The sequence below is a fragment of the Echinops telfairi genome, unplaced genomic scaffold (genome assembly GCF_000313985.2).
Source record: "Echinops telfairi isolate 266 unplaced genomic scaffold, ASM31398v2 ScPeMD7_7462;HRSCAF=8500, whole genome shotgun sequence".
NCBI classification, from domain to species: domain Eukaryota; kingdom Metazoa; phylum Chordata; class Mammalia; order Afrosoricida; family Tenrecidae; genus Echinops; species Echinops telfairi.
The window spans coordinates 988,809-1,002,226 of NW_022111362.1; the positions used below are offsets into that span (position 1 = coordinate 988,809).

The 13,418-nt window shown below is 40.7% G+C and overlaps 1 pseudogene; it reads right to left on the reverse strand.

Annotated features, from left to right (window-relative positions):
• Window positions 1–12,314: 12,314 nt before the first annotated feature.
• LOC101662836 lies at window positions 12,315–12,768 on the reverse strand (annotated as a pseudogene).
• Between the last annotated feature and the right edge of the window lie 650 nt (window positions 12,769–13,418).

Below are 13,418 nucleotides of genomic sequence, written 5' to 3' on the forward strand. Positions count from 1 at the left end.
TCTCCCTCTACCCTCCCAGTATCGCCACTCACACCACTGGTCCTGTAGGGATCATCCGCACTGGATTCCCTGTGTTTCCAGTTCCTTTCTGTACCAGTGTATACCCTCTGGTCTAGCAAGACTTGCAAGGTAGAATTCGGATCATGATAGTTGGAGAGGGGATGGGGGGAGTATTTAGGAGCTAGAGGAAAGTTGTCTTTTTCATCGTTGCTACATCACACCCTGTCTGGCTCAACACCTCCCCGAGACCCCTCTTCAAGGGGATCTCCAGTGGCCTACAAATGGGCTTTGGGTCTCCACTCTGCATCACCCCCCACACACATCATTCACTATGGTAAGATTTTTTTAAAACCTTACCTGAGTGGACTCATGTTGTACTTGTCCTATTGCGCTTGGTTTACTTTGCTTAGCACAAATTCCTCCAGTTCTTCCCATGTGACAATGAGCTTCATACATTCATTGCTGCTTTTTAGGGATGTGTGTGTATATAAACTCCATTGTATGTATATACCACAGTTTTTTGATCCATTCGTCTGTTGATGGATATTTGGGTTGTTTCCAACTCTTTGCAATTGTGAACTATGCCACAATGAACATTGGAGCACAGATGTCTGGCTGTGGTTTGTTTCATGCCTCTTCTGAATATATGCCCAGTAGGGTGATTACTGGGTCATATGGTAGCTTGATTTCCATCTGTTTTAGATAACTCCAAATTGATTTCCATAGTGAGTGTACATACCTACATGTACACCAGCAGTTGACAAGGGTCCCTATCTCACCATAGCCCCTCCAGCATTTGTTACTTTCTGATGTTTTGAATTAGGCTATCTTTCAGGGTGTTGGCTTGTATCTCACAGTGGTTTTCATTTGGATTTTTTTTATGGCTAATGATTGGGAACATTTTCTCACATGTTTATTGCCCATTCGGATTTATGCCCTTGTGAAACTTCTGTCCAGGTCCTTTGCTCACCTCCTTACTGGGAAGTTAGCTTTTTTCTTATTGTAAGCTTGCAACGTTTTGTAGATTTTAGTAATAAGACCTTTGTCTGATGTGTAATTGCTAAAGATATTTTCCCAGTCCATGGGCTCCCTTATTACTCCCTTGGTGAATTCTTTTGACATCCATAGGTGTTTTATCTTCAGTATATCCCACTTTTCAATTTGTGACTCCTTTATATTTGTATCCTTCCCTATCACCAATACCTTATGTATTCTCTGTGCCAAGGTGCTCAGGTATGTCCCAATTCCTGCATGATGGCCCTAATATTTTGGGGTTTTACCTCAAGGTCTGTGATTCACCTTGAGTTTATTTTTGTACATGGACTGAGGTAAGGGTCTTGCTTCATTTTTCTGCAGCTAGATATACAATTTTTCTAGACCACTTATTGAAAAGGGCATCTGCCTCCCATTTGATATTTTTAGGGCCCTTGTAAAAAATCAATTGTCTGTATGTTGATGTTTTTATTTCTAGGTTTTCAGCTCTTTTCCATTGGTCTGAATATCTGTCGTTATACTAGTACCATACTGTCTTGAAAACTGTGGCTGTATAATATGTGCTAAAGTCAGATAGAAGAAGCCCTTCCATTTTTGTCCTTCTTCTTGAGGAGTTCTCTTCTAATTCTGGGGTTTTTCCTTCTCCATATGAAGTTGGTTATCAGTTTTTCCAATTCTTTGAAGAAGGATGATGGAATTAATATCGGGATTAAAGGCATTAAACTTATATAGTGCCTTTAGGCAGAACTGACATCTTTACTATATTGAGTCTTCCAATCCATGAGCATGGGATATTCTTCCATTTGTTGAGGTCCCTCTTGGTTTCTTGTAACAGTGTTCTGTAGTTTTCCTTGCACAAATCTTTTGGTTTTTTAGTCAGGTATATCCCTAGGTATTTCAATTTGTTCTTGGCTACTGGCTATATCCCTAGATATTTCAATTTGTGCTTGGCTATTAAATGGTACTACCTTTTTAATGGCCTCTTCTATGATCTTGTCTGATGTGTATAGCACTCCAAAAAGACGTCTGTTTGCCGATCTTGTGTCCTGCCACTCTGTCATACTCCTCTATCACTTCCAACACTCCAGTTCTGGAGTTTGGGGATTTTTGATATATAAAATCATATCATCTGTGAATAATGAAAGTTTTGCCTCTTCCTTCCCCAGACGAATACCTTTGATGTCTTTTCTTCGTCTTATGTTGTTAGCTGGGACCTCCAGTACGATGTTAAATAGGAGTGGGGACAAAGGGCATCCTTATCTGGTCTCTTTTGCAATGGAATTGTTTTTGTCTTTTCTCCATTGATTACCATGTTGGCTGTTGGTTTTTCATATATAGCTTGTGTAATACTGAGGAATTTCCCTTCCATTCCTATATTCTTGAGTGTCTTAAGCATGAATGGGTGTTGGATGCTGTCGAATGCTTTTCCTGCATGTATCAATATTATTATGAGGTTCTTGTAATTTTTGTGTCAATGTGGCAAATATATTATTGGTCTTTAGTATGTCAAACCATCCCTTTATCTCTGGTGTGAATATCACTTGGTCATGGTGAATTATTTGTTTATATGCTGTTGTATTCTATTGGCCAGAATTTTGTTAAGGATTTTTGCATCAATGTTCATTAGGGATATTGGTCTGTAGTTCTCAATTCTTGTGGGATCCTTGTCCACTTTTGGTACCAGAGTTATACTAGCTTCATAGGGTAATTGGGAGTTTTCCATCTTTTTCATTTTTCTGGAAGAGTTTGTATAATATTGGCATCAACTCTTCCCTGAATACTAGGTAGAATTCTCCTGTGAAGCCACCTGACCTGGGGGACTTTTTTGTTGGTAATCCCATTATAACCTTGCCTATTTCTTCTGTTGCTATGGGTCAGATAAAATTATTGACATCCATCTGGGATAGTCTAGGAAGGGATTGTTTTTCCAAGTATTTGTCCATGTCTTCCAAGTTGTTGACTTCATTAGAGTGCAGGCCTGTACTGAATTCATTAGAATACATAGTACTGCATAATTATCATTTTGATTTCCTTCGGGTCCGTTGTAATGTCCCTGTTGCATCCCTCAGGAAATTTGTTCCTTCCTTTCTTTGGTTAGGTTTACCAGTGGTCTATAAATTCTGTCGAACCTTTCAGAGAACCAAATTTTAGCTGAATTAATTTTTTCCAATATTTTTAGTTTTCCTTCTCCTGTATCTCAGCCCTGATTTTTAGTACTTCTTTCCTTTTGTTATTAGTAGGATTGTCCTGTTGACTCTGCTCTAATTGGTGTAAGTTTTGTGCCAGCATATCAACCAGAAGTCACTCTTCCTTTTCTATGTGTGCATGTATTGGTATCAGCCTTCCTCTGATAAATGTCTTTGCTGTGTCCCAAAGGTTTTGGTATGTCGTATTTTCGTTCTCATTGGTTTCTAGAAACTTCCTGATTTCATCTCTCATCTGGGTCAATACCCACTCCTTGCATAATAGGGAGTCATTCATCCTCCAATTGTTTTCTTTCTTCATTGTCCTTTTGTTGATTTCCAGGCTTATGGCATAGTGGTCGGAGAGAGAACTCTGTATAATCTCTATGTGCTTGAATTTACTTAGGTTTGTCTTTTGTCCTAGCACATGTTCTATCTTCAAGTATGTTTTATGTGAGCTTGAAAAGGATGTAAATTTTTTTGAATTTGAGTGGAAAGCTCTGAAAATATCTATCAGGTCAAGTCATCCAGTCGTACTATTTAGATATATAGCCCCCTTGTTAAGTTTTTTTTTCCCTTGTAATCTGTCTTTTTTTAGGGAGTGGTGTATTAAAGTCATCTACTATAGTTATTGAGCCTGTGATTTCTTTTTTCATCTTTTGGAGTGTTTGATTTATGAATTTCACGTGTCTCTCATTGGGCACATATGTATTTATTATGTTCACTGGTTCTTGGTCTAAAGTTCCCTTGAGCATTATATAGTGCCCCTCCTTGTCTCTTGTTAGGCTTGTACCTTGAGATCAATTCTGTCAGAGATTAAGATTGCTACCCCTGCTTTTTTTGAGTTGCAATTTGCTTGGTATATTTTTCTGCAGCCTTTAATGTGAGCTGGAGATGTGTATCCTGTATGCAGCAGATCCATGAGTTATGTTTTCTAAGCCAGTCTGCTAGCGTCTGCCTTTTAATGCTCGAGTTCAGTCCATTGACATTCAGTGTTATTATATACCTCTGTGGATTCTGTGATGTCATTTTGTACCTTTTGTATTGGGTGTTTCATACCTACCTATCTTATCAACTTGTGGTGTGTGTGTGTTTCATTCTTGCCTTATATCCGCTATACAGCTAATGCTATCTTGGGGGCTGTTTTCTCTTTGTTGCCCTCTGGGTGGAATTGTCCTATGTGATGGTCTCTTATTTGTGGTCAGTGAGTTTTGATCTTCTGCTCATACTGGGACTGCAAGGATCTTTTGTAGGGCTGTTTCTTTTTACATAGTCTTCGAGGTTTTCCTTGTCTGGGAAGCCTCTTATTTCTTCATATATTTTAATAGATTTTTTTTTCCAGATACAATATTCTTGGGTTTGCGTTATTTTCTTTCAATTTTTGGAATATGTTACTCCACTCCATCCTCTTCTTCATTGTGTCGGCTGATAGCTCTGAACATATTCTTTTTTTTGGGTACCTTTATAAGTGACCATTTGTTTTTCCCTAGCTGCTCTTATGATTTTCTCCTTTTCCTCATAGTTGGGTAATTTAACTGTTATGGTCTTGATGACTTCTTCTTGGGATTCAGTTCTTTCAGCCTCCTGAATGATTGCCTGATATTCATTTATTAAGCTGGGATAGCTTTTCTCTAATAATTTCCTTGCTATTTTCACTGTTGACTTCTTCGGTGTGTCTTGTTCTGGTAGTTCAATTATTTTAATATTTATATCAGTCATGGCTCTCAGGATTTCTTCAGCTTCTCTGGTTGTCTTATTTGACTGCCTTTTCCATTTCTTGAAGTCTGCCCAGTTACCATCTAGATCACTGGTGCAATTCTCTGCCTCCTCAAGTCCGTTGGCAAAGTCTGTTAATTTGTTACTGTATTTTGTTATTTCTTCCCTTAGGTCTTGTATTTCCCTTTGGCTCATGGCCCGTACCTCCTCTATCATTTCATCCTTTTTCTGTATTGCTTCCCTCATATCCTGAGCAGCATTCTGCATATTTCTTTTTGTGTCGGGTCAATGTCTGCTTCTTCTATACACATCATTAGGTTCCTGACTTCTTCTGGAACTGTCTTCTGTTTCTCCTGCTTTTCTGTTGAGGGTGTTGGGGCTGTTTGTTGTTTACATGTTGTTATAGAGGTGCCTGGAGTGAGCTTTCAGAGTAAAAAAGCACTGGACTCTCTCTTAGGGGGCTTGTTTGATTGCTGCCCTGAAATACCTGCAGGTAGCGCCACTGAGGGGTCAGGCTAAAGTTGTATTTTCCTGTAGTGTCACTCTTAGTCTAGGCAGCCAGTATTCCATTCTTTGGAATGAGTTGGATAGTGCTCTCACAGTCCCATTAGGATGGCCTTTCACTTGTTGATCTCTCGGAATGCCATGGTGGTGTGTCCTACAGGGTTTGGAATGCCTTCGATGGCACGTGGTGTTTCCCTCTGCAACTGGAGTGCCACGGAGGGTGGGTGGGTGTACGTACCCCCCTTGGTGTAGAGCATCATGGATGGCAGTAAGAATTACCTATTCGCAGAGATCACCACGGAGGTTGGGCAGATGTTCCCGCAGAAGCATGGAGCACCACAAACGGCGGACAGGAGTTCCTCCAGTCAATTGCAGGGCCGGGCGTTGTAGGCGGGAGTTCCCACAGCCATTTAAGGGGGAGATCCCCTAGCCATTTGGGGTGCAGTGGAGACTGGGCATTATTTCCCCAGATACGTGTAAATCCAACAAGTGTGGGTGTAAGCACCCCTAACTGGGAAGCCAGAGTTGTCGTAGGTGTAGGGGAGTGAACTGGAGGCCGTTAGTGGCTCGTGAACGGAAAGAGAGGGGGAAGAGAAGAAAAAGTGGGAGAAGAGAAAACAAAGACGAGCGAAGAATAAAAAACAAACTAACACAAACACAAAATACAAAGACAAAACAAAAATAACAAACAAAAAAGAAAACACCAAAAAGAAAAACAGCCTGCTGAGACTGTGGTGGGAGAGATGTGATAGAAGAAGAGGAAAAAAGCAGAGAAAGCAAAAGAAGCAGAAAAGCAAGAAAGAAGAAAAATAGAGATAGCTGAGCCCTGTGCTGTGACGTGTGCAGCACTGCCACAGAGGAAAGTTTGTAGCTCTCCCCACAGGATGGGTGGAATTGTCCTAGGTAGAGGGTAGAGGGCTGGAAGCCAGCCATAGCATGTGGAAGGAAAGAGAGGGAGAGGAGAGAAAAAGAAAAGAAAGAGGGAGAGAGAGAGAGAGAGAGAGAGAGAGAGAGAGAGAGAAGAAAGAAAGAGAGAGAGAAAGAAGGGAAAGGAAAGGAAAACAAAGGGAAAATAGAAGAAAAACACAACTGTGCTCATTGAGACTGTCTGTGGTGAGAAACAGAGAAGAAAAAAATAAAGAGTAAAGAGATAGCTGATCCCTGAATGCCTGAATGTGGGGATATAGGGGTTTAATCCTTGCCCCAAGGTAGCAGGTGGGTGTGCCCATTTGGTGCAGGGTCCCAAGAGTGCTGGATGGAATTGCCCTACTTGGCAAGATCACCATGGAAGCTGGGTGGGGATTTCATTAGCAGCTTGGAGCGCTGGAGAGATCTGTCATAGCTGCCTTTGCGGTGTGCAGAGCTCCACAGAGGGCAGGCTGGAGTTCTCCCTGTTGTTTTGGCGGAGTTGCTCTAGGTGGAGGGTAGTGCCTAGGAAACCAGCAGTGGCATGCGATAGGAAAGAGAGGGAGAGAAGAAGAAAAGAAAGAAAGGAAAAGAAAAAACAGACAAAACTGGACCCGCCGAGACCAACTGCAGTGGGCAAGAGAGAATAAAAAGAATAGAAAGTAAGGAGATGACTGAGCCCTGATCTTCTGACCGTGGGGCTGGAGGAGTTCCAACCCTGCCTCAAGGTGGTGGGGTGGTGTTCACACTTGGTCCAGGGCCCCACAGATGCTGGTGGGAATTTCCCTCATAACGAAGATCACGGTGGAGGCCAGGCAGCGGTTCCCGCAGTAGTGTTGAGTGCTGGAAAACACTGGTATAGCTGCCTTGTGCCATATGCAGCACTGCAGCAGGTGTGGGGAGGGTTCACTCAGCCATGTGTAGGGTTCCAGGACATGCAAGACCTCCCCAGCTGTGTGTAGGTCCACTTAGGGAGGACAGTAGCTCCCCTGTTTGGCTTGTGGGATTGTCCTAGCTTGTGCCAAAACCACTGATGCCCCAATAGCTCAGAGAAGTTTTTGGGTTTTTTCCCCTGATCAACTGGAATTGAGTTAAATTAAACTGACCACCTTGCCTTTGTGCTCAGTGAAATTATTCTGAGACTGTTGCTTGCTCCAGAGGCTCTCTGTTATGTTGAAAACCTCAGGGCTCTGTAATTAACATCTGGAATTCCTTAACTCTGGCTCCCTTGTTATGTTAATGTATGTTAAAATACCTATTCTGCAGGCTTGTCTTGGAGTTAAACAATGAACTTGGGACTTGCAGTTTTTATCAAGAAAATATTTTTTCTCTTTTTTATATTGGGCTTGTGGGGTGCCCTGATTTTGAGACTGTCACACTGACCCCCCAGGGGAGGAGATCTAGCTTATCACAGAGGTTGTTGTCTTCTCAGCCAACTGGAACTGAATTCTCCCCCTGGGCTATGGCTAACGGCTTATGCTCTGCCATGCTGAGATCTGACTCAGGTAAATTCCTGACGTCTTTTCAATTGCTCCACATCTATGGCTACCCATGCTGACTCAACCCCTAGGCTATGAGTGCAAGGTAGCCAACAGTGTGGGGAGCTCTGGTGTGGGGTTTTGTGACTAGCTTTCAGAGGTTCTCTTTGAGTCTGGGATTACAACCCCTTTTGGACGTCAGCCTGGGGTAATTGCTACTTGCTGCTGGACTAGGGCGCTGGCAGAGATTGGTCCAGAGCCTGTGAGCCCAGGACAATGAACCTAGAGCATTTCAGTGTGTTCTTGGTTCACTTTGTGATTGAAAATTTTAAAAAGCAGGGGTCTGGGACAGAACCTAGTTCCCTGATTCTAATTTTAAGACTCGCCCTCCAAGTCTCATTCATCTCACCTCTTAATTTTCTGGTTTTTCAGCAGGAGCTCTGGGTGGGTAAATCTACCTGGATGCCATCATCGCAGTGTCTCCCCAGTCCCCATGGTCTTAAAGCTGAAACTCCCTAGTGTTTCAGAACCAGATGACTGCTATCTCAAGTTATAGAACTGGTTATAGATCTTGGACTGTGGTGTGGGTCTCTTGCCTGTAGGATACTCAATCAATGGTGCCCTGAAACTACCGTATATTTAGTACTTTAATGTCCCCATGCCCTTGCTTTATTATGACATGTATTAATCTCAAGTCATGGTTCTGCTTTTGTGAATAAATGTTAAGGAAAGTTTTGCCCTACCATCAATCCTCATTTTTATGTAAATAGTGACCAGTAACTCCAGAGTTTAATCTGTACTAGTCAACAATTCATTTATTGTATGAATGTTACTTTGAAGACTAAATTGTGCCTGACCCATGCCATGGTATTTCCCATTGCCTCATATACATATGAAAGTTAGACATTGAATAAGAAATGTTGAAAAAGAATAAATGCATTTGAATTGTGATGCTGGATAAGTACCATGGATTGATAAAAGGACAAACCAATCTGTCTTGGAAGAAATACTAGAGTGCTTCTTAGGGGCAAGGTGAGACTTCTTATATACTTTGGACATGTTGTCAAGAGAGACCAGTCCTTGGGGAAGGACATCATGCTTGGTAAGGTAGGGAGGCCACAAAAAAGAGCAAAGCCCTCAAGTAAATGGATTGATACACTGTGGTTTTATTCCTAGTTGGTAGAGTGTTTTCATCATAAAAATGTGTTGAGCTTTGTCGAATAAATTTTATGCATTACTAGAGATGATCATATAGTTTTCTTCCTTTTATTTAAAGTGAAAATTTAGGATATCACTTTTTGATTTTTTCCTACTATTTAATATATTTTTAGTGGGAAATATCCATTTGGGCACTGCTCTGTCAGCACAGAAGTTCATGTGTCTTGTGTTTTTGTTTCTTGGGACACATCTCACCTGATAATACAAATATGTCCAAAGCACTGGAGAGTCTCCCCATCCTTGCTTATAAGGAGCATTCTGGCTGTACTTTTTCCAAGAAAATTTTGTTTGTTCTTTTGGCAGTCCATGGTTCTTCCAATATTCTTTGTGAGCACCATGATTTATAAGTATTCATTCTTCTTCAGTCTTCCTTTTCCAATGTCCATCTTCCACCTGCGTATGAGGCAATTGGAAATAATTGGCTTGGGCCTGGCACATCTTAACTATCAAAGTAATATCCTTGTTCTTCAAGACTTCAAATTGACCTTGTGCAGCAGGTTTATCCAATGCAATAGTCCTTTGATTTCTTTTCTTTCTTCTTTCTTGTTGAGGAATTTGATTTATTTTTTTTTCCAAACAATTTTATTGGGAACTAATACAGATATCTTACCATTCCATAGTACAATCATATCAAGAAGTATTGTATAATTGCTACCACAATCTGTTTAAAAAATTATCTTTCTTCTTGAACTCCTTGATATTAACTCCCCTTTACTCCCCACCCACAACCCCCTTCACTGTACCCCCCCAGAAACCCTTATTCTGTTTGCTGTCTCTATAGCAGGGGTCCTCAAACTATATGGCTGGGCCACATGCGGCCAACCGAGGACATTTATCTGGCCTGCCGGGTGTTTTTTCCCCATTTTGGTTTTTACTTCAAAATAAGATATGTGCATTATGCATAGGAATTTGTTCATAGTTTTTTTTAAAAAACTATACTCTGGCCCTCCAACAGGTCTGAGGGACAGTGAGCTGGCCCCCTGTTTAAAAAGTTTGAGGACCGTTGCTCTGTAGTTCACCAATCCTAGAACTCATATACCGAAAACCACAAAAAGATAAACAAAATTCAAGAGGGTTACTCACAATGAAAAATACATCTGAGATAAACCCCAAGAGGAAAACAAAACAAATAAACAGAAAATGTTGCAAACCAGATGAGACCCAACATGCATAAGATGGGGGTGATTAACTGACAAGGTTTCAACCATTCAAGTCAAGTTTATCATTTTGGTCGCCTATAGCCATCTCTCCAATGCACTCTGTTTGGTTTCTTCCCATCCCTGCATTCCGAATAGAAGGGAATCACTGGAAGCTTATTTGCTGTGGCAATCTCACGAAGGTATCTTGGGCTTCCACTGTCATCAATAACCTTCTGCAAGCCAGAATCTCATAGTTTAGACTCTGACACCATTCCCTCCTTCAACTTTGGAATATATGACTCACAATGCTTCAGTCACTAATGTTGGTGTGTTTCTTCCATGTGGACTTAGTTGACATCTCATTTAGATGGCTACTTGTTTGGAAATAAGCCTTTAAGATCCCAGGTGTTATTTTATCTGATGGCTAGGCACCATCTAATTTTATCAGCACACTTTGCTCTAGCACTGCTTTCATGAGCACTGATGGTACAAAGCAAGATGAAATTATTGGCCACTTCAAATTTTTCTCCTTTTATTATGGTGTTACCTATTAATCCAGTTGTGAGGCCTTTGGTTTGCTTTACATTGAGTTATAATCTGTATTGAAGGCAAATGTTTCAAGCCCTCACCTTTAGCAAGCAAGGCTGTGTCATCTGTATATCACAGGATGTTAATAACCCTTCCTCCAGTCCTAATGTCACATTCTTCCTCGTATAGTCCGCCTTGTGGATTTTTTGTCCAGCATACAGACTGAATAATGATGGTGAGAGGATATAGCTCTGATGCACACATTTCATGATTTTAAGCCATCAGTATTCCATTGCCCTGTTTGAGAGATTGCCTCTTGTATTGTGTTCAGGTTCCACATGAGCACAATTGTGTTCTGGAATTCCCAGTTTTCTCAATACTATCCAAAGTTTGTTATGATCTGCACATTACTTTGTATAATAAATAAAACATAAATTACTTTATCATTTCTTTCATTTCCATCAAGAAAGGGTCATCTGTATAGATTTTGTTTATGTTGCTGAAAAATAGTTATTTATGATAAAGAAGTCATTGGTCTTACAAGATTCTATTATGAGGTCTCCAGCTTTGTTTGTATTAACAAGGCCATATTTATTTTTATTTTTTAATTTATTATTAATTGGGTGTTAATACATATATCATACCAATCCATAGTTGAATCACATAGAGCAAATTGTACAATTGTTTAATGTTTCTAAATATCCCTTTTCTTCCTGGACTTTTTAACATTGTCTCCCTTTTAACACACACACCCCCCCCACTGTAACCCCACTCCCCAAAACCCTTATTCTACTTTTTGTCCCTATAGGTTCATCAATCCTGGGTTTCATATACCGAAAAACAGAAAAATATATAACACAATTACAAGAGGGTAACCTCCAATGACATAACACCTCTGAGATAAATTCTAATTATAATGAACAAACACAAAACAAACCAGAAACACAGAAAATGTTGGAAACTAGATCAGATCCAGCATGCATCAGAATGGGGATCAACTGCCAAAGTTTTCACTGTTGAAGTCAGATTTATGCCTTTGATCTTCTTTACTCATCTTTCCAATGCACTCTGCTTAGTAACCACTTTCCTCCCACCCCTCAATTGTGGAGAAAGGGAGTTCACCAGCGGCTTGTTTCCTGTGTTCTTCCCATAAATGAATCTTGGGCTCCCACTGTCATCCATAGCCTTTTGCAAAGCAGATTCTCACAATTTAGGCTCTGATATTAATCCTTCCTTTGGTGACTGATAGTGGTGTGCTTCTTCATGCGGACTTAGTTGACATATCACTTAGATGATTGGCAAGGTTGTATTTTCCTGCTAATATTCTTTCCTCTTTGTTTCCAACTTTTGTATTCTAATTGTCAATAACAATCCTTGCATTTTGATTGCATATTTGATCAATTTCAGACTGAAGTTGTTGGTAGAATTCTTTGATTTTTTTCAATCACTAGCTTCAGTGGTTGGTGTATAATTTTAATGATAATCGTACTGGCTGGATTTCCTTGTAAGCAGATAGAAATTATCCTATCACAGATACCCGTGTAATTCAAGATAGAGCTTGAAATGTCTGGTTTGACGATGAATGTGAAACTATTCCTTTAAAAAAATTTGTGTGTAAACTATTTATTAATAGACAAGGTTGATAGTCTTTATTTCTTCTTGGAGACACCAACAGTTCGGCCACGGTGGCCAGTGGTCTTGGTGTGCTGGCCTCAAACTTGAAGGGCCCAGAGGTGGCACAGCCCTCTGTGGGCCTAGATCTTTTTCAGCTGCTCCAGATCTTCACGGAGCTTGTTGTCCAGACCACTGGCCTGGACCTGGCTGTATTTGCCATCCTTCGCATCTTTCTGTCTATTCAAAAACCGGTCTGGAATCTTGTACTGCTGTGGATTCTGCATGATGGTGATCAACTGCTCAACCTCATCTTCAGTGAGTGCTCCTGCTCTCTTGGTGTATGTTTGCTTTCTTCAACACCACATGAGCATATCTTCACCCCACACCCTTCATGGCAGTGATAACATAGACTATTTTCTGCTGCCCATCTATATTAGTGTTGAGTACTCGCAAAATGTGCTGGAACTTCTTGGGGATTACTAGAGACATGGCGTCGGCAGTGGCAGTGGTGTGTAGGCTTCTGGGGGAACAGCTGGTTTTTTAAATTATTTGCATAGTAAGCCTTATATTTATCTGATTCAAAATGGCTCACACCAATTGATTTCAATTCAGTAATGCTTAGTATATTGAGTTTTGAGTTCCATTTCCTTTTTGATGACTTCCAATTTTCCTACTCCATCTGTGTCATTGTGTTGGACTCTAATTTGAGAAGGCAACTCTTTCATGGTCATAATTTGAGTTCCTTTCAACCTGAGGGTCTAATCTTCCATCAGTATATCTGACAATGTTTCACTGCTATTCATAAGATTTTCCGTGGCTAATTCCTCTGAAGTGGACAGCCTATTCCTTCTTTTTAGTCTGTTCTTGCTCTGAAACCATCCTTTCTGAAACCTGAAAGCTGTTCACCTTGGGTGCCCCTGTTAGTCTTTGCAATATCAGTGACATAGCTTCTAGGACCACAGCAACACAAAAGCCACCACAGTACAGCACACTGACAGAAACATGGTAGTCCATGGAAGCAGACGACAAAAAAATAAAACTACATAATACATTGAGCAATTCTGTTGCAAAAGATCTTTAAAGAGTTGAAAAGCAAAGATGCCACTCTGAGGCCTACTGTGCATTTGTCCCAAGCCACA